The following is a 26,078-nucleotide window of genomic DNA, read 5'->3' as shown; positions in this document are numbered from 1 at the left end:
GGAAGGCTGGAAATTTACAAATATATGGAAGCTAAATAACACAATCTTCAACAACTAGTGGGTCAAGGAAGAAATTATAAGAGAAATAAGTAAATATCTCAAGGTGAATAAAAATGATAACACAACATATCAAAACTGATGGGATGCAGTAAAGGCAGTTACAAGAAGGAAATTTATTGTCTTAAGCACATATATTAAGAAAGAAGAAAGAGGAAAAGTTGAGGATTTAACTGATCACCTGGGGAAACTAGAGAAAGAACGGTAAATAAACCAAACAAGACAGAAGGAATGGAGTAACAGAGATTAGAGCAAAACTAAGTGAAGCTGAGAACATCAAAACTATAGAGAATTGACAAAAATGAGAAGTTGGTTCTTTGAGAAAGTCAATAAATATGATGGACCTTTAGCTAAGCTGACAAAGGAAAAAAAGAGGGAGGATGCAAATAAAATCAGATACGGGAGGAAAGACATAACTATTGACCCTAGAGAAATAAGGAGATAATGAGAGGATACTATGAGCAACTATACACTAGCAAACTGGACAACTTAGACGAAATGAACAACTTCCTAGAAAAGCATGAAAAGCCAACATTGATTCAAGAAGAAATAGAAGACCTCAACAAATTAATCACAAGTAAAAGATTGAATCAGAAACCTTCAGAAAGAAAAGTCCAGGACCTGATGGCTTAACATGTGAATTCTTTCAAGCATTCTAGAAAGAATTAGTACAAATCTGCTCAAACTTCTCAAAAAAACTGAAGAAGAGGGAAAGCTACCTAATTCATTCTATGAAGCCAACATAATCCTAATGCCAAAGCCAGACAAGATACAACATAGAAAGAAAAGTATAGACCAATATCCTTAATGAATATAGATGCAAAAATCCTAAACAAAATACTTGCAAATCAAATCCAGTAGCATATTGAATTACATAGCAGGACCAAGTGTGCTTTATTCTAGATACACAAGGGTGCTTCAACACAAGAAAATCAATTATTGTAATGCACCACATCAATAAATCAAAAGGGAAGATCACGTGATTATTTTGATTGATGCAGAAAAGGCATTTGACAAAATTCAGCATCCTTTCTTGGTGAAAATATTTCAAAAAATAGGATCAGTAGGAAACTTCCTCAATATGATAAAGGGCACATATGAAAAGACCACAGCTACCATCATATTCAGTGGGGAATGTTTGTAAGGTTTCTCTCTAAGATTGGGAACAACACAAGAATGCCCACTTGCCGCTGATAGCTTCAGCCGGGCCGCGCGACCGGTACACTGGGTGGGTTTGGGGCGAGCTCGCGGGAATTAACCTAGGTAAGCTGAAGCCGGCGCTTTCCCCAGCCGGCGGTCGCGAGAAGTCTTCACTGAGGCCAGATTCGGGTTTTAAGCTTTTATTGTTACACTCCGGGATGGGCCACCCGGGAACCCGAGGAGTGAGACGTCTGGGGTCCGAAGACCCCGGGGCTCGGACGACCCAGAGCGGGGGGGCTTAAGTACTCTCGGGGAGGGGTGGAGTCTTGGGCGCACACGTCAGGGGGAGACAGCCAATCACACAAGGCAGGAGACAGTTGCTAGGCTGAGGGCTTAGGTTAGGTATAGAGGAGTGAAGAGAATAACAGGAAGGCTTGCGGTTTAGTGGTGAGCTACGGAAATGGGCGGTCTACAACAAGAGGGGGAAGGGGGGAACAGAGAGGGGGGTTACAAGTACGGAGGGCAGAGAGTGAATGTAGAGAAGGAGAGAAGGATTAAAACATTTTAAGCATGGCTAGGCTCCAGTCCCTGAGAAATATGCCACAATTCCTCTCCTTTTTCTTTTAAAAGCTCACCTGTGTGACAGGTGGTGGGCATTAACCTTTGCTGGGAGGGGTAGGGATGAGATTCCCCTTGCACTTGAGGCTCAGAATTTCAGGGGAAGGGTATGTGCTGAGCCGACCCTTATGCAAATCTCATGTGCCCCAGAAGAGCCAGAGGAGGTCTGTTAGAGAGACCCTCTTCTGCGACTACTTTGTGTCGCACCCAGCGGTACCCATCTGGTAGCCTTTCGGCGGCCCCAGATGCACGCTCTCTGGTAACGTGCAGCCCCCGTAGGGGAATGGAGAGAGGCAGGGAGTGGCACAGGCATAGGCAGGCAAGGCCAGAGCCGCAGCAGCGCAGTGCCGACTGCACAAGATGGCCAGTCTTGAGAGCGACACCAACCTCAGGGTGATCAGTCCTGGGGGTGAGCAACACTAGCGAGCCATACCTGAGCCTGGCGACGGTTGTCCACGTTGGAGAAGGGATTTTGGAGCTCTAGCGCGGCAAGAGCTAAGAGTTTCGTATTTCGTTTGTGACGAGAGATTTTTGAAAAGAGACACTTAAGTAAGAAAAGGATAACAATTAAAATTAGTAGGAGGACACCATAGAAGATAAGGCTGGAAGGTTGGAAAAGGGAAGAGAATTTATGGAGGAGGTCCGAAAGGAGAGAGCTAGAGAGTTTAGGTACAGATAAATTTTCTATAGCTAGGATTTGAGTTTGAAGGCTATGAGTATAGTTCCAGAATGAGATATTATAAGCAGAAAACATCCAATCGCGCAGGGTGAGGCGAGGACGAGAGGTGTTGACAAGTACAGGGGTGACACAGAGACGAGAGAAAGGGTAGTGTCCATAAGGCTAGCAAGTTAATTTGCTGTTGCAGGTTAAACAGGGCTTGGTGGGTTAGGGAATTGAGTCTTGCCTGTAAGGACAGGGTCGAGGCGGTGGAACTGGTAAGGTTATTTATGACAGAAGCGGAGGTGGAGGTCTGGGTGAGCGCGACGGCTGCCGTGACCGAAGCTGCAACAGAGGCGATGATGGCTACAGAGATGGCGGTGGTGATCCCGAAGTCTCGCTTTGCGCGTGAGCTGAGCTGAGTGACGGAGCTGTCCATGGGCAGTGCAGGAGCGACCCACCTGGTCGCGTTGAGCGGGATCCACAGGAGTCTAGGTTGAAGTACTATGAAAACTACTGAGAAAGAGGTAGTTAAGTAGGTGACATGTGTCAGGGTGACTATAGTTTGAGCAGGAAAGGAAGTAGAACGGAGGGCTTAAGAAGACCGTGGAGGTGAGGTTTTCGGTGCCTAGAATATTAAACGCGTAAGAGCTCATACCGATAACTTTATTACCCTGAGTAATGGGCTGCTGGGTGCTGTGGTAGGTGACCAGGCGCCATTGGGATTGGGTTGTTCCGAGGAGGTTTAGGCAGCTGAGGTTTCCACAGAGAGAGAGATGCGTGAAGCCGCTGGTACCATAAAGAAAGGGGGGATTATAGGGAACGAAGAAGTTATATTTGGAAGAGTTGAAAGTTCGAGGGGGAGAATGACACGGGAGCCACGGGATTTCTGCAAAGGAAGTTGAGGGTGCCGTATGGCTGTCAGGTGAGCAGAGGGGAACTGGGGGCTGCACCGGCGGGTGTGGGCGAGTTTGGTTATATCCGGGTGCAGTTCCTCTAGCTGGCCAGGTTCCTGTGAAAAGGAGGGCTTTTGGCTTTTTCGTGCTGAGTACTCCGGCGCTTATGGTTCGGGAGTAGATAAGGTGAATGCAATTAGGCCATCGAGGAGTTACAGGGAGGAGTCGCTAGGTGGGAATTCCGGAGGGGCGTGCTAGGGAGAACATTTTTACTGAAAATAATAAGCAGGTTAGCACCTAGAGGAAGAAAATGAGCAGGTTAAAATACGCGATGATGCACAGGAAAATTATGACAAGTAGGGTTCTTTCGAAGAGGCTCCAATCCTTTGGAGCAACTGTTGCTGGGTAGCGTGGGGACCGGTAAGCCCATCCTCTTTGACTGCTTTGCGTAGCTGCTTTATATCTTCCTCACTGTGGGGAACCCACGGGAATGGGCGCTGCGGGGATGGGGTGAGATTAATGGGGAAGAGCGCTGCCTGTGTCGGCGGCAGCGGTTGGACCGGGGGCCAGAGCTGTTTAGGTCCCGGGGAGGGGTTATTGTTAGTGGGATTGTAGTAGGGCGGCCGGGGTGGGCAAGATGGCGGTTGCCCCGGGCACGGCCCTGCGTAAGATGGCGGTGGGGGAACATAAGGTGGTGGCTGCGCCTCCGGGACAAAAGGGTTAGTGCAGCTAAAGGAAGAAGGGGGGGTAGCGGAGGGAGGGGCTGAAGGGGCGGGGGAGGGCTTAGGATGTTTTGCCTCCGCGCTCTTAGGGAGGGCGGGGTAAAGGTTGTGGCTGTCTTCCGGTTTGGGTAGTGGAGAAGGCGGAAGGGTGGAATTTGTCTGTCTGCCATTAGTATGTTTGCCATGGTCCCGCAAGGGCGGGTGCCTCTCGAGTCGCTCCTCTAACTGTTATGCAAGAGTGTGGCTAGGGCGCGCACCTGGGGGACCTGGCTTTTAGAGAGAGATTGACCCATACTAGAATTTAGAGGGGACTACTCACTGCTTGTAGAACCTAGGACTGCGTTTATTTAGCAGGAGAGTCTAGTAGGCTTACCTTGGTTCAGAAGAGAGGTCCTAGGATCTCCAGTGTCCAGTCAGCGATAGAAGTGTAGAGGGTCCCTGTTCGGGCGCCACTTGCCGCTGATAGCTTCAGCCGGGCCGTTCGACCGGTACACTGGGTGGGTTTGGGGCGAGCTCGCGGGAATTAACCTGGGTAAGCTGAAGCCGGCGCTTTCCCCAGCCGGCGGTCGCGAGAAGTCTTCACTGAGGCCAGATTCGGGTTTTAAGCTTTTATTGTTACACTCCGGGATGGGCCACCCGGGAACCCGAGGAGTGAGACGTCTGGGGTCCGAAGACCCCGGGGCTCGGACGACCCAGAGCGGGGTAAGCGTGGGGCTTAAGTACTCTCGGGGAGGGGTGGAGTCTTGGGCGCACACGTCAGGAAGGGACAGCCAATCACACAAGGCAGGAGGCAGTTGCTAGGCTGAGGGCTTAGGTTAGGTATAGAGGAGTGAAGAGAATAACAGGAAGGCTTGCGGTTTAGTGGTGAGCTACGGAAATGGGCGGTCTACAACAAGAGGGGGAAGGGGGGAACAGAGAGGGGGGTTACAAGTACGGAGGGCAGAGAGTGAATGTAGAGAAGGAGAGAAGGATTAAAACATTTTAAGCATGGCTAGGCTCCAGTCCCTGAGAAATATGCCACACCCACTGTCACCACTATCATTCAACATTGTGCTGGAACTTCTAGCTAGAGAAATTAGGTAAGAAAAAGAAATAAAAAGCATCCAAAATGGGAAAGGAAGAAGTAAAACTTTCACTGTTTGTAGACAGCATGATCCTATATTTAGAAAATCCAAAATCTACAGCAAAGAGATTAGAGCTAATAAATGGGTACAGCAAAGAAGTAGGTTAGAATATCAAAATGCAAAAAAATCAGTCGTGTTTCTATACACTATTACTGATCAATCTGAGGAGGAAGTCAAGAAAAGAATTCTATTTAAAGTAAGCAATTAAAGAATCAAATATTTAGTACTAAATTTAACCAAGGGCATAAAAGATCTATACACAAAAAACTACAAAATATTGCTAAAAGAAATTTTAAAAGACCTACATGAATGGAAGTACATACCATGTTCATGGATTGGAAGACTAAATATCATTAAGATAAGATGTCAATTCTACCCAAATTGATTTATAGATTCAATGTAAAGCCACTTAAAATCCCAACAACTTACTTTGAAAGGGCAAGGTTCCCCAAATAGCTAAAAGTATCTTGAGAAAAAAAACAAAGTTAGAGTTTTCATACTATTTATCTTTAAAGTACATTATAAACCTACAGTGGTCAAAAAAGCGTAGTAATGGCATAGAGAGAGATATGCTGACAAACGGAGTAGAATAGAGTGTTCAGTAATAGACCCTCTCATCTACAGACAACTGATTTTTGATGAGGCAGCCAAGTCCACTCAACTGAGAGAGAGAAAGCAGTCACTTTAACAAATGGTACTTGGAGAACAAAAGAATGAAAGAGAGCATTTATCTCACATCTTAAGCAAAAGTTAACTCAAAATGGATCAAAGACCTAAACATTAGAGCTAATACTATGAAACTTTGAGAAGAAAGTGTAGGGAAATATCTTAAAGATCTTGTTTAGGAGGTGTTTTCCTAGAACTTATACTCAAAGCACAAGTAGTGAAAGAAGAAAATAAATAAATGGGATGTCTTCAAAATTGAATATTTTTTGTGTAAAAGGACATTCTTCAGTAAAGTCAAAAGGCAATCTACTCAATGGTAGATGATAGGAAGCCACCTATCAGATAAGGCTTTAATATCCAGAATATAAAAAAGAGATCTTACAACTCAACATCAAAAAGATAAAAAACCCAAACAAAAATGGGCAAAAGGCATGGATAGACACTTTTCTGAAGAAGAAATACAAATGGTTCAATAGCTTATGAAAAGATGCTCAACTTCACTAACTATTAGGGAAATGCAAATCAAAACAACAATGAAATATCATCTCAGACCTACTAGAACGGACATTATCAGAGAAGCAGAAAACTGTAAATATTGGAGATGATGTGGAGAAATATGTACACTTATCACTGTGGTGGAATGTAGAATGGTGCAGCCACACTGGAAGTCAGTTTGGTGGTTCTTCAGGAAGCTAAGTATAGAATTGCCATATGATCCAGCAATCCTATCATTAGGTATTTACTCAGAACAACAGAAACCAAGTACACGAACAGACATTAGTACACTGATGTTTACAGCAGCATTATTCACGACTGCCAAGAGATGGAAATAGCTGAAATGTCCAAGTGATCAGTAGTTAAACAAACTGTATCCATTTACATATAATGGAATAGCATATAGCTCTAAGACAGAATAAATTCATGAAGCATGCAACAACATGGATGAACCTTGAGGACATTATGTTGAATGAAATTAGCCAGAAACAAAAGTACAAATAATGCAAGTTTTCACTAATATGAACTAACTATAATGAGAAAACTCTGAGAGCTACAGTTGAGAATACAGATTATCAGGAGATTGAGGGTAGAGATTGGGCATTTGATGTTTAAGGATATAGAATGTTTAACAAGATTGATTGTGAAGCATAATATTATAATTTTAGTGAAAAAATCTGAGTGTGAGTATGATTGAAAGAAGAAGGCTGGAGGCATGTATGATACCAGGAGGAAAGGTAGAGGATAAAAACTTGGCTTATATAACTTCACAAAACCTTGAGTGGACAATGATGGTGATTAAATACACAAATATAAGAAAATTTTTACATGAGTGAGGACAAATGAATGCTACCACTGCAAGGTGTTAAAAATGGGATGTTATATGGAAAAAAAAACCCTAGTCAATCCAAACTAGGATCTAGAGTTAATAGCAACAATGTAATATTCTCTCTTTAAGTGTGACAAAAGCAATATAACAAAGCTAAATGTCTGTAAGAGGGGGATATAAGGAAGGGGTATGGGGTCTTTGTTGTTGTTTCTCCTTTTTTTTTCTTTTTGTCTTCTTTCTTTGTGGAAGAAATGGGGCATTTCTCATGCAGATAGTGATGGTGAACGCATAGCCATGTGATTATACCAGAAGCCATTGTTTGTTTACTTAGGCCTCTGTGGCATGTGAATAAAAAATAAACAGAAAGATAAACGTGTGGAGAAAATGCAGAGAGAGATATGTACCTATTCACTCTTGGCTGGAAAGTAAAATGGTGCAGTTCTCTCTGGAGCAGCATGGTGTTTCCACAGGAGTCTAAGTATAGGGCTGCCATAAGATCCTGCAAACCTGTTAGGTATTTAATTGGAGGAACTAAATGCAGGTACACAAATAGACATTTGCACACTTGTCTTTATGGTGGTATTATTGACAATTGCAAATGATGGAGGCAGTCTAAGAATACACTGATGCACAGAAAGACAAACTGTGGTGTATACATACAATGGAATATTAAGTGGCTAAAGAAAGAATGATGTTATGAGGCATGCAACTCAATGAATGAATGAAAGTCATTGAGGATATTACATTGAAATAAGTCAGAAGCGAAAGGACAAATATTGTATGGTCTCACTAGTATAAGCTAATTATAATGAAGAAACTTTGAGAAGTAAATTTGAGAGCATAGGTGATCTGGAGATAGGAAGTGGGTAGGAATCAGGCAATCGATGATTAAGGAGTACAGAATGTTCAATAAGGTGCATTGTAAAGGTTCTAATGTTGTAAGCTCCTACAGAAGTCAGATCTATTCCTGGGCTTTCATGATCATTTCTAAATTCTGAGATGCTGTGCTCTTTGTGTATAACCTGTTATTTCCCTGAAACTTTTGTATTTATGTGACATCTGAGACTGAGAGTTAGAATTCTGCAGCTCTGAAAGTCAGCATTACTCCATACAGTAACTGTTAAAGAAGCTGAAAAAGAGATCAGACTTCAATAAGAGAGATGAATGAAGCAGATCTGGTTAGGATTAAGGTAAATTAGAATAAGAGTAAAGGATGATTTTATCTGTATTTTAAAACTCCAACTTTTGTGTGAGACCAAAGGAAGACATGTCTGTTTTGTCTAAAATTAAAGTTTTCTGCAGCAAACTACCTAATGCAACTTCTCTGGTCAGTGTATTTAAACAACCTAGCAATGTGGAACCAAGAATAAGGAATGAGCTCTTATTACTCTGTACAGATTAATGTCATAATTCATAATGTAATATAATACTCATTCTTGAGCATTTAGGACAGAATAAAAAAAGTATTTGCAAGGTCCAATTGAGAGGCTGGGGAAAAAATGTGAAGCTATTAAACTTCCCCATAAGGAAAATTCCTGATATTCTCTTAAACACCAAGGACTCCCAATTTAATAAGCCAGGCCCATGAGGCTTGCCCATGGGGAATTTATTCCTCAATGGTGAAGCTTAACCTACTTATATTTATGCCTGAGCCACCCCCAGAGAACCTCTTTTGTTTTACTCATGGTCTCTCTCTTTTATCCAAACTCTGCACATAAACTCACTACCCTGCCATCTACATAGGACATGACTCCAGGGATGATCCTGGTCCCGGCATCGTGGGGTTGATGACACCTTCTTGACCAAAAGAGGGAAAAGAAATGAAAAACAAAATCGTTTCAGTACCTGAAAGATTTCAGATCGAGCAGAAAGGTCATTCTGGAGGTTCCTCCTATGCAAGCTTCAGCCAGATAGTGCAAATTGCCACAGCATTCCGAGCCCCAACTGACGGTGTTCCTGAAAACCCTAACGAATGCCCTGGCCTCTATAAAATTTCATATGACTCTATAAAATATTTACCTATTAAGTTTATTTTAAAAGAAACTTGAGATGGCTCGTACACCAGATAAGTCCTTAGACTGTAAGAACATCAACCAGTTTCATCCCGATACCTCATAAAGTTGGGACACCTTTCCAGTAAGAAGAAGCTAAAATGGCCATTGCCCAGATACCTGATGATTGAGAGAATGGTCAAATAAAGAGGAGGATTAATTGAGAAATTAGGATTTAACAAATGATTTTGACTACTGAATCATTATATGGATATTTCTTCTTAGTTTCATATCAGAGTGAACAGAAGGTAATACCTGAAATTATAGAACTGTAATCCAATAGCCTTGATCTTTGATAATAACTGGATAACAATGTAGCTATGATCATGTGACCACGTGATTGTAAAAACCATGTGACTGACACTCTTTTATCCAGTGTATGGGTGAATAAGTAATAAATAAAAACATGCATAAAAATGAAATATTTAATTGCTAACCACCCAGAATGCCCTCACACTACATAGACATTATTACTAACCTGATTTTTCACACTATTTAATTCAATTTTGCAGTTCTTGAACTTTATAGTATAGTGGTGTGTGTATGTGCATATGTGTGGCTTCTTTCACTGAACGTTATGTTTGTGGAATTCATCCATATTGTTTCATGCAACTGCAATGTTTTCATTTTCATTGATATATAATTTCCATTATATGATACATGACAATTTATTTGTTCATTCTATCAGTGAAGGACATTTGAGTTATTTGTGATCTTCATTTTTTTATAGTCTGTCTTATCCCTAAATTGTAATCTCAATGAGAATAAGGATCTTTAACTGCATCACTAACACCAAAAACTTAGAACGATGACTACTAAATGGTAAATAAATCAATAAATATTTGTTGCATTGAAATGAGTTGTCTTAAAAATAGAACTGAGATTCCACTGAACTATTTTGAAGTGAAATATTGAAAAAAACAACAAAAATCACTGTTTTGTTACTTCTAAAATTTTTCCTAATCTATCACTATTACGTTCGTGGTATTTATAGGCACCTGAGAGATAAAATCAGGATGTGGCATTTATGTGAAATACTCTATCACTATGGAGTAGCAATTAGAGAACTAAAGCTCAAACTAATTTTGATTACGTACATGTATCACACATAATTGATAGATTTGGCAATAATTATCAAAAAAGTCTGAAGTTAAACCCATATAAATAAGATTAAAGTATTAAATGTTAATAATTCTCATATAATGTTTTGAGTTTCAAAATATCTAGGCAGCATCATACTCCAACATTCAAATGACAAAAACATTCTCTTTGTCTAGCTATGGAAAACAAATGTCATATTCATGAAACATTTAAATTTGTGAATTTAACTTCTCTTGGATCTTTTCCTATTGAAAGGATTTGATAGCATCCAATTGAGGTGAATTTTCAAATTATTAACAGTTTGCATGACACACATTTAATTAACTGAACTAATAATGAATAGCAGCATTTACAAGGGCTACCCAATTCATTTACTATGTAATAATATTCTGGTTAACACTTAAAAGTGGTCAGTCATTATCAATGTACCATTGGGTATTGTGTTAACATTAATTGGATCAAATTAATGCAATGTTACTTTTATCTTAATCATGCATTAATGAATGCTTAATTATTTCAAAATATTGCCATGACATGTTATCAAAATATCAACTGCTGACTTTATGTTTAGCATAAAAAGCTTCATTTGATACCATGTTAATAAGAACTTAATTTTTTTATTACAAATATAGTCAGAGTCTGATATTAAAAAACCTTTTTAAGATTATTTAAATGTGTAACAGGACCACCTTTAAAGTTGTACTTGTGAGGAATAATAATATACTTAAAGCTATGGAAATTCTTTTTTCACACTCCACTATTAGCCAGTAGATCAATTCATTTCTATTAAGAGACAGAAATACGACTTCATATTAATGATGGAATCAAAACAGATGGAGCTATCTAATGGTTCAGGCAGGAAATTGGAGTAGGAATTATGGCATCTTACCCTTATATCTACCACTGATTCACTGAATGACCTTGGGCAAATTACTTAAGCTGCCAGGTCAAATTTTCTAAGTGTATGTCTTCTATTTTTATGTCCAGAGTTCATATTAACAGAAAAGGAAGCTCTAGAGAGATAGAAAAAGGAAATGATATAATATAGAGTAGAGGAAAAAGCCTTTGGCATGAAAGAGATTAAGTGGCTTACCTAAAGTCTCACTGTTAGCATGCAGACTCCCTGGGATTCAAATTCAAGTACATGTATCACTGGGCCTCAGTTTCCAAGCCTATAATATCAATATAACAGTATGACACTCAATATTCATGATGACAGTATGAGCTTAGAATTTCCATGGCAAATTTCAGGTACCTACACAACATACCTTTTCAATCTCTTTTTTAATATCAAGTACTTTAAATAGTTCTTAGATTTATGTGCTCATTTGATCTAGGCTCTACTGTTAGAATTCTAGTGCTTAATAATTCCTCATTTAGGAGCTCTTATTAATATAAAATGGTTTTCACTGACTCCATTGTTTTCCCTCATCTATTTCATCCTTCATGCTTTCTAGTACATACAGATATCTAAGACAATAGAAATGGCAGCAAAGTGGGTAGAAAACAAGGGGGCTATGACAGAGCTTTTATCAACCTTAATTTTTACCAGTCACATAAGAGAAGAGTTCGAAAAGGAGAGCAAACCATCCCATCCTTCTCATCTATTCTCTTTGAGACCCAATTCAATAAATTAACACAGTACACTGACTTGACCAATTAAATATTATTTGAATATATCCACAAGTTTCCATCATCCAAAATGACATTTCTCTAATTCAGGCTTGTATTATTCCCAGGGGACTTTTGACTAGTCCCCCTGTGTTGAATGTTTCCTCCTCAACTTTATTCTCCATAGCATCTATATGTAATGCCTCTTAATGTCTTAAGCCAGGGCCTTTTAACATCACTTTTCATCTAGTTTATTAATTTCAAACACGTCTGAATTCCTAATCTCCTGACCACATGTAGTATTCAGAGATCTGTGCTTACATTGTCTCTGTGGTGCAATGACCACCCCTTTCCATGGCTAATATTCCCCCTGTAAAACTGGACTTGGGCTTCCCCTCCAGAAAGGCTTTCTTTGTGCTCTGTTCATTCTCCCCTCCTCCCCCATCATTAGTGAGCCACTTCAGTGTCCGCATGGCACACTGTATAATCACTGTCATTATATGAATCACATTTTATATTCATGAGTTTATCCTCTATTGCCTCTGTCAAATTTTGTTCCTTTGGGGACGATGCTTTATATAACTTGTTGAGATTTATCTTCACACATACTATGATACATTGAGCACTAAATTCTCTTTACTCTTGTGTCTTACAAAGCCTGAAAAGGCATTCTGGCAGAGACATTTTCTTTAAAATTTCACTATTTTTGTGATTAATTAAACATGCACTTGGGCATCAGATGCTAAGCGGAATATGTATATTTTTCCTTGCTTTAGGTGCTGGCGAGTTTCTTCTTTATTTTCCCTTACATCTTTCTTTCTGCCCTGTCTATAAGCTCTGGCTCTTAACTGCCCTTATTTCTGAATAAATCCAGAGAGGACCAATAACTTTTCATGTGACAAGCCTGTACTTGATTCCATCCTTGATGGTCAGCAGCAACCCTTACTTTATCCTAAGTAGATCCTCTTAATAGGGTCTTAAAAGGGTCTTAAAAGACACTTTTGTGCTAATGTTAATCACCATTCAATATTATATTAAGCACATACACACATGCACAAAAACACGTATACACAGGAATATATTCATGAATACACTGTGTATAGCAGAGGTTAAGCTAGGAAGAGGTGGAGGGGGGAAGGAGGAAAGTGATTACACTGTTCTGTCACATAAATTAATGCTGACTACATGAATAACTACATATTGATATTCAACTATTTCATACATGCCTACTAGCTCAGTTTGTAAGCATTATATACAACATATAACTTTTCATACAAATATATGGCTTTTCAAATATTATGGCATTTCAATGCCAAAATTTCTAATCTTTCTAAAAAATTTCATTTAGAGAACAGAACAACTGCATGTCTCTTCTAAATTGCTTCCATGTAACTAATAAAAGTGCTGCCAGTGTTAGTTCCAAACTCAAAGAATTATTCCTTTGTGGAATAGTAGTACAGCATAAAATATATAAATATGCATACACATTTCAATTCCAACATACTTATTTTATGTAAAAACTCCAGTTCTAAAAAGTATATAGGAAACTTTCAGTTTCAACATCTGTATATTAGAACTTAGAAGTTCTCATCTCCCATGCTCAAAACAACAAAAAGCTGAACAAACTGAAGATCAACAACTTTTCTTGGATCCATAGGAGAACTTGAGACAAACTTGAGTTTGTCTTGAGACTAAACTGCTATCCTGAAGTTTGGAGAGACAGGAGAATACAGGGAGTCACAATTAAAGTCTGCTTACCTGGAACAAAAGCTGCTAAAGTCATAAACTTATAGGAACAAACAATGATAATTTTGATGAATTCCTGGGAGCCAAGTATGGAATGGTATAAGAGTGAAAAACTCTTGGGGGCCACAGATTTGGGAGGGTGCGCACTTTTGTAAATTTACCTGGGGAACTCCAACAGTTTCTTACATGAAGATTAAAAAAGATCCTTCCTGGTTGTAGCAGTGGGAGGGGAAGAGTAAATTCCAATGCCTTCACCATAACAAAGGTCTACTCTCCAGAGGAAAAGGAGCCTCATCCCTCTTTAGAAAGAGCATTTCTCCCATTGCAGCCCCTTTTGACTTTCCTGCCTCACTTAACAGTCCACTAAATGACTGTAACTTAATCATAATAGTAGAGCACACTTCTACTCCCTCAACCCTTAGCACGACACCAACGGTGAATTATGACCAAAAGACCTGCCACGTCCTCTGAGGAAGAGTCCTTACTGAAACCCAAAGTCAACAGGAGAAGGAAGGAGAAAGACACTAGAGGAATTCAAAGCTTCACTTACCTACAGCTTTACTAAACACAGTCCAAATTCTTGCCAAACTCAGCATAAAATTTCACACTAAAGGCCCATTTATCACGTTTTCCATAATCTGAGATGGAAAATTCCAAGGCTGCCTAAAAGACGAGAATAAAGAGCATCTGACAAGGCAAAGCACCTATCAGAAGCAGACTCAGACACTGGGTAAAGCATTTAAAGGAACTGAGAATGTCTATGATCAATTTAAGAATTTAAGAGATAAAGCAAGAGTGCTGAATAAATGACAAATAGCAGACTAGGAAGAGCTATAGTTATCCCATTTTTAAAATAGTTTGAGAATCTACTCTGTTTCTCCCTTCCTACTCAAATTATTCCCACATAATTTTTGTGAAACAGTATTTTCCAAAGTATTTATTAACTGCCTTTTAGTTATGAGAAGAGCAGATGAGATAAATAGCTAATATTGAGTTGTTGTCTTCCATGTTAAATTGTAGAGGTATAGTATTTTCCAGGTTTTTGTCTGTTTCAAAATTATTTCTATTTAAATGTAAAAAGAGATGAGGACACAGCTGTTGAATGTTTTGCTCAAAGTCTTACAGCTTGGAATAGAAAACTTAGGACTTAAACCATAGCCTGAATGAAGGCAGCACCCATTCTTTTTCTACCACAATACAAAATCAGATCACGAAAAATGAATTGAGACCATTTTTTTTTTCACAGTAAGTGGCCTTTGATGAGTTATTTCATCTCACTTAGTTCTTTGCTGTAAAACATGTTTCTAGTGTGGATGAGTTTTAAGAGGAGTCTTCAAAGAGATCAAAGACCTGTATTTGGCTCATAGCTATACATGTTCCCAACATTTAAAGAACATTTTGAAACCTAGTGTGATTCCTCTATTCTGCCAGATGTTATCCAATCTGAAGGCAACAGCAAATTAACTGACTAAACATTCTCTAAAATAATACTCATTAAAATATCAAATAGTATTATTCTCAGCATGAAATTAAGATTGTTTATTTCTTCGGTAAGTACTACAATGTTGCATACTTGTGCATTATTTTATATATTAAAATTGTTGATAAGTCAAAAACATACTAAAATAGACACCCATTATATTTTCCAATATGTTATACTTATTTTAACAAAGAAATTTCTATCGTTTGAATGGTGCCTTGGATTTATTGTGGTGAGTGAACTGTACAAGGAGATGAGGTACAATGTTGTGGTGTACTAGAGAGGTGAGCAATCAAGCTCAAACTTGTCTTCTTTTTAGGATTATTGTGCCGTCTGCTAAATGGCCAGCAGAAGAGAAGCCCAGGTCTTCATTCACCTATTGTCTTCAAGAGGAGGGGTGCTAGGTCCAGATACGCTGTGCGAGTTTGCATTCCACATGTGTGACACTTCTCCCTTTTCTTATATTTTATAGGGCAAAATTGAAAGAAACCTTGGTAGTGGGGAATAAACCATCATACTTTAGATGTTAAGCAGCGTGTATTACAATGTCAACTGTTTATAGGATTAGTCTGAGAATACCAACCAACCAACTCCTGAGTTCTTAGCAGCCTGTGGAGAATTAGCTGGGTAGACTTACTCCTTCCTCAAGAAGAGGGGAGCCTCTGGCCCCCAAGCGGTCTCCTTGTACAATCAACCCAGAGTGACTTCTGAAGGGCATCATTGGGCTGCTTTGTATGTTGCACGCCAGGGGAGCATTACTAAAATACATAGAAATTTCTCTGCCAAAGTTGAACCACAAAAGAGCAATCTTGCCAGAAGCATATGGAATTCCATGTTCCCAACCCACTTGCACATGCAATGTACTTAAGTTGCACCCATGCACACACATTCATAAACACATACTTATTAAGGAAGAACACATGCAAAAGTAAAATTCTCATCCTAATTTAGAAAAAGAAAAACAATATAATCCAAATAAAGTAAAGAAGATATAATTAATAAAATAACTGAAATTAATAAAGTAGGAAATAAAAAAATAGCAGAGATAAAAAAATTAAATGCAGAAGCATGTTCTTTAAAAAAGAATGAAGGGACTTCCTGGAAGATGGCGGCTTAGTAAGACGTGCGGATCTTAGTTTCTTCTCCAGGACACCTACTAGGGGAGTAGAAACGATACAGAAAGCGCCCAAAGTGACAACAGAGATAAAAAAGACAGCGTACCCCATCCTGGAACGGCTGGCTGGCTGAGAGAAGCAGCTCGGGTGAGATCGCCGAGGCGCGTGGGCCTTACCGGGCGGGGTGGCAAGCGGCCGGAGTTACTCCCTTCCCCCTTCCCGGGCCGGCTGGGAGAATTGGAGAGGCGGTCCCCTGAAACAAAGACGGCTGGTGCCCACACCACGCGCAGCCCCCGGACCAACTGAGAGAATTGGATCGGAAACCCCCAGGCCGCGGAGAACGGTGACGGGTGGGGGAGGCCCCTTCCAAACCCGTGACTCCGGGGAACGTGCACTCTCTCGGGCGGGCCACTGCCGCTGGCGCCCTCCCGCCACGCTTGTTGCCCAGGGCCGACTAGGAAATTCGGACAGGCTCTTTCCCTGGCTGCGGCGACCAGCAACCCTCCCTGCGTTCGGACCGCGGGCCGGCTCAAGCCGCTTCGGCTAGCGAACCCCCAGGACGGCGAAAATTTTCCAAAGTTTAAGGTCCCACAGCACCTTTTACTGGTGGGACCCGCAGACAAACGTGTGCCATGAGCGCCACCTACTGGGCAGGATAAGAAAAACAGAACCCAGAGATTTCACAGAAAAATCTTCCAAACTTTTGGATCCAATACCCAGGGAAATCTGTCTAAATGCGCAGACGCCAACAGAAGATAACGGATCATGCTCAAATAATTGAAAATATGGCCCAGTCAAAAGAACAAACCAATAGTTCAAATGAGATACAGGAGCTGAGACAACAAATACTAAATATACGAACAGAAATGGAAAACCTCTTCAAAAACGAAATCGATAAATTGAGGGAGGACATGAAGAAGACATGGGCTGAACATAAAGAAGAAATAGAAAAACTGAAAAAGCAAATCACAGAACTTATGGAAGTGAAGGACAAAGTAGAAAAGATAGAAAAAACAATGGATACCTACAATGATAGATTCAAAGAGACAGAAGATAGAATTAGTGATTTGGAGGATGGAACATCTGAATTCCAAAAAGAAACAGAAACTATTGGGAAAAGAATGGAAAAATTTGAACAGGGTATCAGGGAACTCAAGGACAATATGAACCGCACAAATATACGTGTTGTGGGTGTCCCAGAAGGAGAAGAGAAGGGAAAAGGAGGAGAAAAACTAATGGAAGAAATTTTCACTGAAAATTTCCCAACTCTTATGAAAGACCTAAAATTACAGATCCAAGAAGTGCAGCGCACCCCAAAGAGATTAGACCCAAATAGGCGTTCTCCAAGACACTTACTAGTTAGAATGTCAGAGGTCAAAGAGAAAGAGAGGATCTTGAAAGCAGCAAGAGAAAAACAATCCATCACATACAAGGGAAACCCAATAAGACTATGTGTAGATTTCTCAGCAGAAACCATGGAAGCTAGAAGACAGTGGGATGATATATTTAAATTACTAAAAGAGAAAAACTGCCAACCAAGACTCCTATATCCAGCAAAATTGTCCTTCAAAAATGAGGGAGAAATTAAAACATTCTCAGACAAAAAGTCACTGAGAGAATTTGTGACCAAGAGACCAGCTCTGCAAGAAATACTAAAGGGAGCACTAGAGTCAGGACCAAAAAGACAGAAGAGAGAGATATGGAGAAGAGAGTAGAAAGAAGGAAAGTCAGATATGATATATATATATAATACAAAAGGCAAAATGGCAGAGGAAAATATTATCCAAACAGTAATAACACTAAATGTTAATGGACTGAATTCCCCAATCAAAAGACATAGATTGGCAGAATGGATTAAAAAACAGGATCCTTCTATATGCTGTCTACAGGAAACACATCTTAGACCCAAAGATAAACATAGGTTGAAAGTGAAAGCTTGGGAAAAGATATTTCATGCAAATAACAACCAGAAAAAAGCAGGAGTGGCTATACTAATATCCAACAAGTTAGACTTCAAATGTAAAACAGTTAAAAGAGACAAAGAAGGACACTATATACTAATAAAAGGAACAATTAAACAAGAAGACATAACAATCATAAATATTTATGCACCGAACCAGAATGCCCCAAAATACGTGAGGAATACACTGCAAACACTGAAAAGGGAAATAGACACAAATACCATAATAGTTGGAGACTTCAATTCCCCACTCTCATCAATGGACAGAACATCTAGACAGAGGATCAATAAAGAAATAGAGAATCTGAATATTACTATAAATGAGCTAGACTTAACAGACATTTATAGGACATTACATCCCACAACAGCAGGATACACCTTTTTCTCAAGTGCTCATGGATCATTCTCAAAGATAGACCATATGCTGGGTCACAAAGCAAGTCTTAACAAATTTAAAAAGATTGAAATCATACACAACACTTTCTCGGATCATAAAGGAATGAAGTTGGAAATCAATAATAGGCAGAATGCCAGAAAATTCACAAATACCTGGAGGCTCAACAACACACTCTTAAACAACGAGTGGGTCAAGGAAGAAATTGCAAGAGAAATTAGTAAATACCTCGAGGCAAATGAAAATGAAAACACAACATATCAAAACTTATGGGATGCAGCAAAGGCAGTGCTAAGAGGGAAATTTATTGCCCTAAATGCCTATATCAGAAAAGAAGAAAAGGCAAAAATGCAGGAATTAACTGTTCAATTGGAAGAACTGGAGAAAGAACAGGAAACTAATTCCAAAGCAAGCAAAAGGAAAGAAATAACAAAGATCAGAGCAGAAATAAATGAAATTGAAAATATGAAAACAGTAGAGAAAATCAATAAGACCAGAAGTTGGTTCTATGAGAAAATCAATAAGATTGATGGGCCCTTAGCAAGATTGACAAAAAGAAAAAGAGAGAGGATGCAAATAAATAAGATCAGAAATGGAGGAGGAGACATAACTACTGACCTCACAGAAATAAAGGAGGTAATAACAGGATACTATGAACAACTTTACGCTAATAAATACAACAATTTAGAGGAAATGGACGGGTTCCTGGAAAGACATGAACAACCAACTTTGACTCAAGAAGACATAGATGACCTCAACAAACCAATCACAAGTAAAGAAATTGAATTAGTCATTCAAAAGCTTCCTAAAAAGAAAAGTCCAGGACCAGATGGCTTCACATGTGAATTCTACCAAACGTTCCAGAAAGAATTAGTACCAATTCTCTTCAAACTCTTCAAAAAAATCGAAGTGGAGGGAAAACTACCTAATTCATTCTATGAAGCCAACATCACCCTCATACCAAAACCAGGCAAAGATATTACAAAAAAAGAAAACTACAGACCAATCTCTCTAATGAATACAGATGCAAAAATCCTCAATAAAATTCTAGCAAATCGTATCCAACAACACATTAAAGGAATTATACATCATGACCAAGTAGGATTCATCCCAGGTATGCAAGGATGGTTCAACATAAGAAAATCAATTAATGTAATACACCATATCAACAAATCAAAGCAGAAAAATCACATGATCATCTCAATTGATGCAGAGAAGGCATTTGACAAGATTCAACATCCTTTCCTGTTGAAAACACTTCAAAAGATAGGAATACAAGGGAACTTCCTTAAAATGATAGAGGGAATATATGAAAAACCCACAGCTAATATCATCCTCAATGGGGAAAAATTGAAAACTTTCCCCCTAAGATCAGGAACAAGACAAGGATGTCCACTATCACCACTATTATTCAACATTGTGTTGGAGGTTCTAGCCAGAGCAATTAGACAAGAAAAAGAAATACAAGGCATCAAAATTGGAAAGGAAGAAGTAAAACTATCACTGTTTGCAGACGATATGATACTATACGTCGAAAACCCGGAAAAATCCACAACAAAACTACTAGAGCTAATAAATGAGTACAGCAAAGTAGCAGGTTACAAGATCAACATTCAAAAATCTGTAGCATTTCTATACACTAGTAATGAACAAGCTGAGGGGGAAATCAAGAAACGAATCCCATTTACAATTGCAACTAAAAGAATAAAATACCTAGGAATAAATTTAACTAAAGAGACAAAAAACCTATATAAAGAAAACTACAAAAAACTGCTAAAAGAAATCACAGAAGACCTAAATAGATGGAAGGGCATACTGTGTTCATGGATTGGAAGACTAAATATAGTTAAGATGTCAATCCTACCTAAATTGATTTACAGATTCAATGCAATACCAATCAAAATCCCAACAACTTATTTTTCAGAAATAGAAAAACCAATAAGCAAATTTATCTGGAAGGGCAGGGTGCCCCAAATTGCTAAAAACATCTTGAGGAAAAAAAACGAAGCTGGAGGTCTCGCGCTGCCTGACTTTAAGGCATATTATGAAGCCACAGTGGTCAAAACAGCATGGTATTGGCATAAAGATAGATATATCGACCAATGGAATCGAATAGAGTGCTCAGATATAGACCCTCTCATCTATGGACATTTGATCTTTGATAAGGCAGTCAAGCCAACTCACCTGGGACAGAGCAGTCTCTTCAATAAATGGTGCCTAGAGAACTGGATATCCATATGCAAAAGAATGAAAGAAGACCCATCTCTCACACCCTATACAAAAGTTAACTCAAAATGGATCAAAGATCTAAACATTAGGTCTAAGACCATAAAACAGTTAGAGGAAAATGTTGGGAGATACCTTATGGATCTTACAACTGGAGGCGGTTTTATGGACCTCAAACCTAAAGCAAGAGCACTGAAGAAGGAAATAAATAAATGGGAACTCCTCAAAATTAAACACTTTTGTGCATCAAAGAACTTCATCAAGAAAGTAGAAAGACAGCCTTCACAATGGGAGACAATATTTGGAAATGATATATCAGATAAAGGTCTAGTATCCAGAATTTATAAAGAGATTGTTCATCTCAACAACAAAAAGACAGCCAACCCAATTACAAAATGGGAAAAAGACTTGAACAGACACCTCTCAGAAGAGGAAATACGGATGGCCAAGAGGCACATGAAGAGATGCTCAATGTCCCTGGCCATTAGAGAAATGCAAATCAAAACCACAATGAGATATCATCTCACACCCACCAGAATGGCCATTATCAACAAAACAGATAATGACAAGTGCTGGAGAGGATGCGGAGAAAGAGGCACACTTATCCACTGTTGGTGGGAATGTCAAAGGGTGCAACCACTGTGGAAGGCAGTTTGGCGGTTCCTCAAAAAGCTGAATATAGAATTGCCATACAACCCAGCAATACCATTGCTAGGTATCTACTCAAAGGACTTAAGGGCAAAGACACAAACGGACATTTGCACACCAATGTTTATAGCAGCATTATTTACAATTGCAAAGAGATGGAAACAGCCAAAATCTCCATCAACAGAAGAGTGGCTAAACAAACTGTGGTATATACATACGATGGAATATTATGCAGCTTTAAGACAAGATAAACTTATGAACCATGTAATAACATGGATGGACCTAGAGAATATTATGCTGAGTGAATCCAGCCAAAAACTAAAGGACAAATACTGTATGGTCCCACTGATGTGAACGGACATTCGAGAATAAACTTGAAATATGTCATTGGTAACAGAGTTCAGCAGGAGTTAGAAACAGGGTAAGACAATGGGTAATTGAAGCTGAAGGGATACAGACTGTGCAACAGGACTAGATACAAAAACTCAAAAATGGACAGCACAATAATACCTAATTGTAAAGTAATCATGTTAAAACACTGAATGAAGCTGCATCTGAGCTATAGGTTTTTGTTTTGTTTTGTTTTGTTTTGATTTTACTATTATTACTTTTATTTTTTTCTCTATATTAACATTCTATATCTTTTTCGGTTATGTTGCTAGTTCTTCTAAACCAATGCAAATGTACTAAGAAATGATGATCATGCATCTATGTGATGATGTTAAGAATTAATGATTGCATATGTAGAATGGTATGATCTCTAAATGTTGGGTTAATTTCTTTTTTTCCGTTAATTAAAAAAAAAAAAAAAGAGAGAAGGGATAATTGGAGATGAAGGGATACAGACTGTACAACGGGACTGGATATAAAAACTCAGAAATGGACAGCACAATACTACCCAATTGTAATGCAATTATGTTAAAACACTGAATGAAGCTGCATGTGAGGTATAGGTTTTTTGTTTTTTTTTGTTGTTGTTTTTTTTTCTTTCTATTATTGTTTTAATTCTTATTCTGTTGTCTTTTTATTTCTTTTTCTAAATCGATGCAAATGTACTAAGAAATGATGAATATGCAACTATGTGATGTTATTAAGAATTACTGATTGTACATGTAGATTGGAATGATTTCTAATTGTTTTGTTAATTCTTTTTTTAATTAATAAAAAAAAAAGAATGAAAATAGATAAATCTTTCATTAAATGGAAAAAAGAGGCTGAAATTGAGAATATTAGAAAAGAAAACAATAGGGTAAACTAAAATTAGGAGAAATTAAAGAAATGTAAAATAAAAATAAACAAAAAAAAAAAGAAAAGAAAGAAAGAAAACCTATAGAAATGAATAGTTTTCTATCCAAATACAAATTGTGAATTTGTCCTTAAGAAATGGAAAATCATATTAGAATTGTCACAGAAAATATTGGTAAGGTGGCCGAAGTTAAAAAACATAACAAACTTGTTCACAGCTAAATTCTATCTACCTTTTTAAGAACATCATACTTTAATACTATCTAAATTTTATTTAAAATATATAGTCATATATATATATATATATATGCTTGGAAAATTTCCCAATTTATTATATGAAGCCAACATAACATGCAATTATTTCAGGAGACTAAACAGTCATTTAAAAAATTCAAATGTCATTTTTAATAAAATTTTAATAAAAGATCTGAACTAGCACATATGTTAAGCTTTCTAAATGTAAGAAATACTTTTTAACAAAACTGAACAGTGAATACCATCTTAAATAGAGAAGCACTAAGATAATTTTAATTAAAAAAAATTTTTAAAAAACCTGTATGTCTCATCACCATTGTTATTACTTATAGCCAATGCTATAAGTAAAGCAAAGAAATAACTGGAACAAACACTGGAAAAGATAAAGAACCGTCTTTATTTGCTAAATATATAAATTTTATGCCTTGAAAGGCCAAAGATACCACTTTTAAAATAGTAAAGGTAATAATAGAATTTTTTAACATTCAGTACCCAGAAATACAAATGGTAGACAATATCCCACCAAGATAGAAAAAAAAAATTACATACATTACTAGGCACAATCTTTTTTAAAAAGCACATCTATATGAAGAAAACTGTATTTTGAATACTTAAAAACATGATATTAGCCAAATAAATGTCAGATAAAGAAAATATTAAAATATAAACTCAAATATTATCTATCTTTCAAAAATCTGAAAGATACAAATGATCAATATAGAGATATAAAATAAAGGGTTGACATATTTGATTATATAACAAATTATAAATGGTAATAATACCAATTACAGGCTGGAATGAAAGGCAAAGGGCATTCTTATATATTACTGGTGAGAATGACCATTGTTATGGGCTTCTGGAAAAATATCTTTCAATGTATGTTTAAAAGTAATTGTTCATATGCCCTTCAACTTAGAGATTCATTTCTGGAGTTAAAAATCACCCACTGGTGAAAGTCATAAGTTTAAGAGTGCTTATTTATGAAAACAAAGCAAACAATTGGAACCAAGTATATTTAGAGGGAAATGGTTGAATAAATTATGGTTTATCTAGCCCATGGACTATTATACTAGTCATTAAAATATACCACTAGAGTGGTATTACTTTTCTTGGTGAGATATCTATTCGATGTTATGGATTAAGGAAAGAAAGATGCAGATAAATCAGAATAATGCAATCTCTTTTTTGTAAAACAGTGACAAAACTTCTCTCCCCATCGCCAACAAATATGGATGTGAATGTGTGTGTGTGTGTGTGTGTAACTATAATGTTGGAGAAAGGGGAACCCAAAAAAAGGAAACAAAACTGCCTTCTCCCCCTGAAAAGCTAGTTTTCTGAAATATGCTCTCCATACACGCATGTAAAATAGGCATACAGCGTGTTTCTGGAGCATATGTATGTGTGCGTGTGCTTGGTTTGTATTACCAATATCCTCTTATAACTTTTGAGATTATATATTGTCTTTATTTTATATTCCCAATCTGTGTCCTTCTTGCCTTCTTGTGGAAAATGCTTTCTATGTATTGTTCCTGTCACAGTGGTTGTACTCTATGCAGGTATCTAATTTTCTTGACCTCGGGACTCCATTTTCCCTGAAAGCGGTAGTGGTCATATCTGCTAATGTGCATTTTGAGAGAGGCCAAAATCTGGGTCCTGCCTGTGGCCCTCTTGGTGACTTAAAGGAGAAATGAGCCTTGACACCGAGGAGAAGCAGGCATCCTGGAGCTCCTGATACATATCCAGGATGCTGCCCCCCCACCGGGCAACTTCTCTCTTCAGAGTTATTTAAAACTCTCTGAAAGGAACAACGTTGGTGGGAGAAAATGACTTTTAGTAGTAATCCACCATCTCTGAGGGGTTGAGGAGAACGTTCAGAGGGGAGCATGTGCCGAGCAGCTCAACCTGCATTTTCTTTCATCATCTCATTCCAGCAGGATTTAAGATGCCGTAGTATCACCTCATGGATACCTGGTGGGTTCCTGGGAATAGTGACCCTTCGAGGGCCACAACATGACACAAGGACAGAACATAAAATCTCTCCCTCAGCCTTATTTTCCACGGCTGTATCCTTCTCCCCCCCCCACCCCCGCCCCGTCCCCCTTATGTACAAACCAGTTTCTGACAACCTGGAGTTTTCACAGGAGTTGGTCAGGTTTTTGTTTTGTTTTGTTTGATACTTCCCTTGAACCTTGCTTCCTCCCCTGTGGTGGTATTTTATTTCCTGAAGTTGCCTTTGTTTCTTTTTTAAATGGAAAATGCTGTGAAACACTTCTGATTATGAACCTCCATTATTTTAATAACCAGCCTTAAGTGTTTAGAATAATGATATAATTTGGGAATATAGAATATGTCATGGTATTTATTTTAAAAAAATCAAACATAAATATCCACAATCAATTTTACTTGTGGATGTGGATGTTCGAGTGTGGGAGGTTATTTTGGCATTTTCCACAAGGGTATAGCAATATTGATAGGTTGTTATTTGAAGTGGCTTTTGTTTTACTTTTCTTGGGGTTTTGCATTTCTAGCATTTTCCGTTGGCTTGTCCCATGCTGATGCTTTTCATTGTAGCTAGCTCCAGCTTTTTACTCTGAACTGCCCAACTGATGTGCTTCCTGCTGATATTACTCTATTGTTAGAAATCTGGCATTAGCTCTCCTACCCACTGGAGAACTGGCCTTTGGCTACACTGTCTGTAGGAAGGCGGAGCGCCTGCCTTCTGCATTTGGGTGTGATGGAGTCCATTAGACTCAAGCCTTTATGAAACCCTCTGAGGTTGGTGGAATGTTGCAGTCAGACTTTAAATAAAACAAATTTATTGACTTAGTGGAGAGCTTTATTGCCTGAATCATTGTTGGACTGCCCTTGAACACTTTCATTTGTTAATGCGTTTATTCACTTTTACCCTTTACATGCTGTTGATTCCAGAACATTTTATTGTCTGTGAATATTATATTTGATTACCTAATCTTCTCACTTGTGAGACTTCCTATATATTGTATTCAATTGAAATGGTGCTTGCTGAGTGTTGTGTATATGTG

The 26,078-nt window shown here is 38.4% G+C and overlaps 1 long non-coding RNA gene across 2 annotated transcripts in view; it reads right to left on the bottom strand.

Moving 5' to 3' along the window:
* The window catches only part of LOC143666100 (uncharacterized), a 75,822-nt gene extending 66,676 nt beyond the window's left edge, over window positions 1-9,146 (bottom strand). For both annotated transcript variants that reach the window (XR_013167393.1, XR_013167392.1), the window contains exon 1: window positions 9,051-9,146. This is a non-coding gene — a long non-coding RNA (uncharacterized LOC143666100). The remainder of the gene's footprint in view (window positions 1-9,050) is intronic.
* Between the last annotated feature and the right edge of the window lie 16,932 nt (window positions 9,147-26,078).

Source organism: Tamandua tetradactyla, chromosome 22 (assembly GCF_023851605.1).
Source record: "Tamandua tetradactyla isolate mTamTet1 chromosome 22, mTamTet1.pri, whole genome shotgun sequence".
In the NCBI taxonomy this organism is placed as follows: domain Eukaryota; kingdom Metazoa; phylum Chordata; class Mammalia; order Pilosa; family Myrmecophagidae; genus Tamandua; species Tamandua tetradactyla.
Note: the sequence above shows the minus strand (reverse complement) of the source record. Positions and strands in the feature narration are given on the sequence as shown.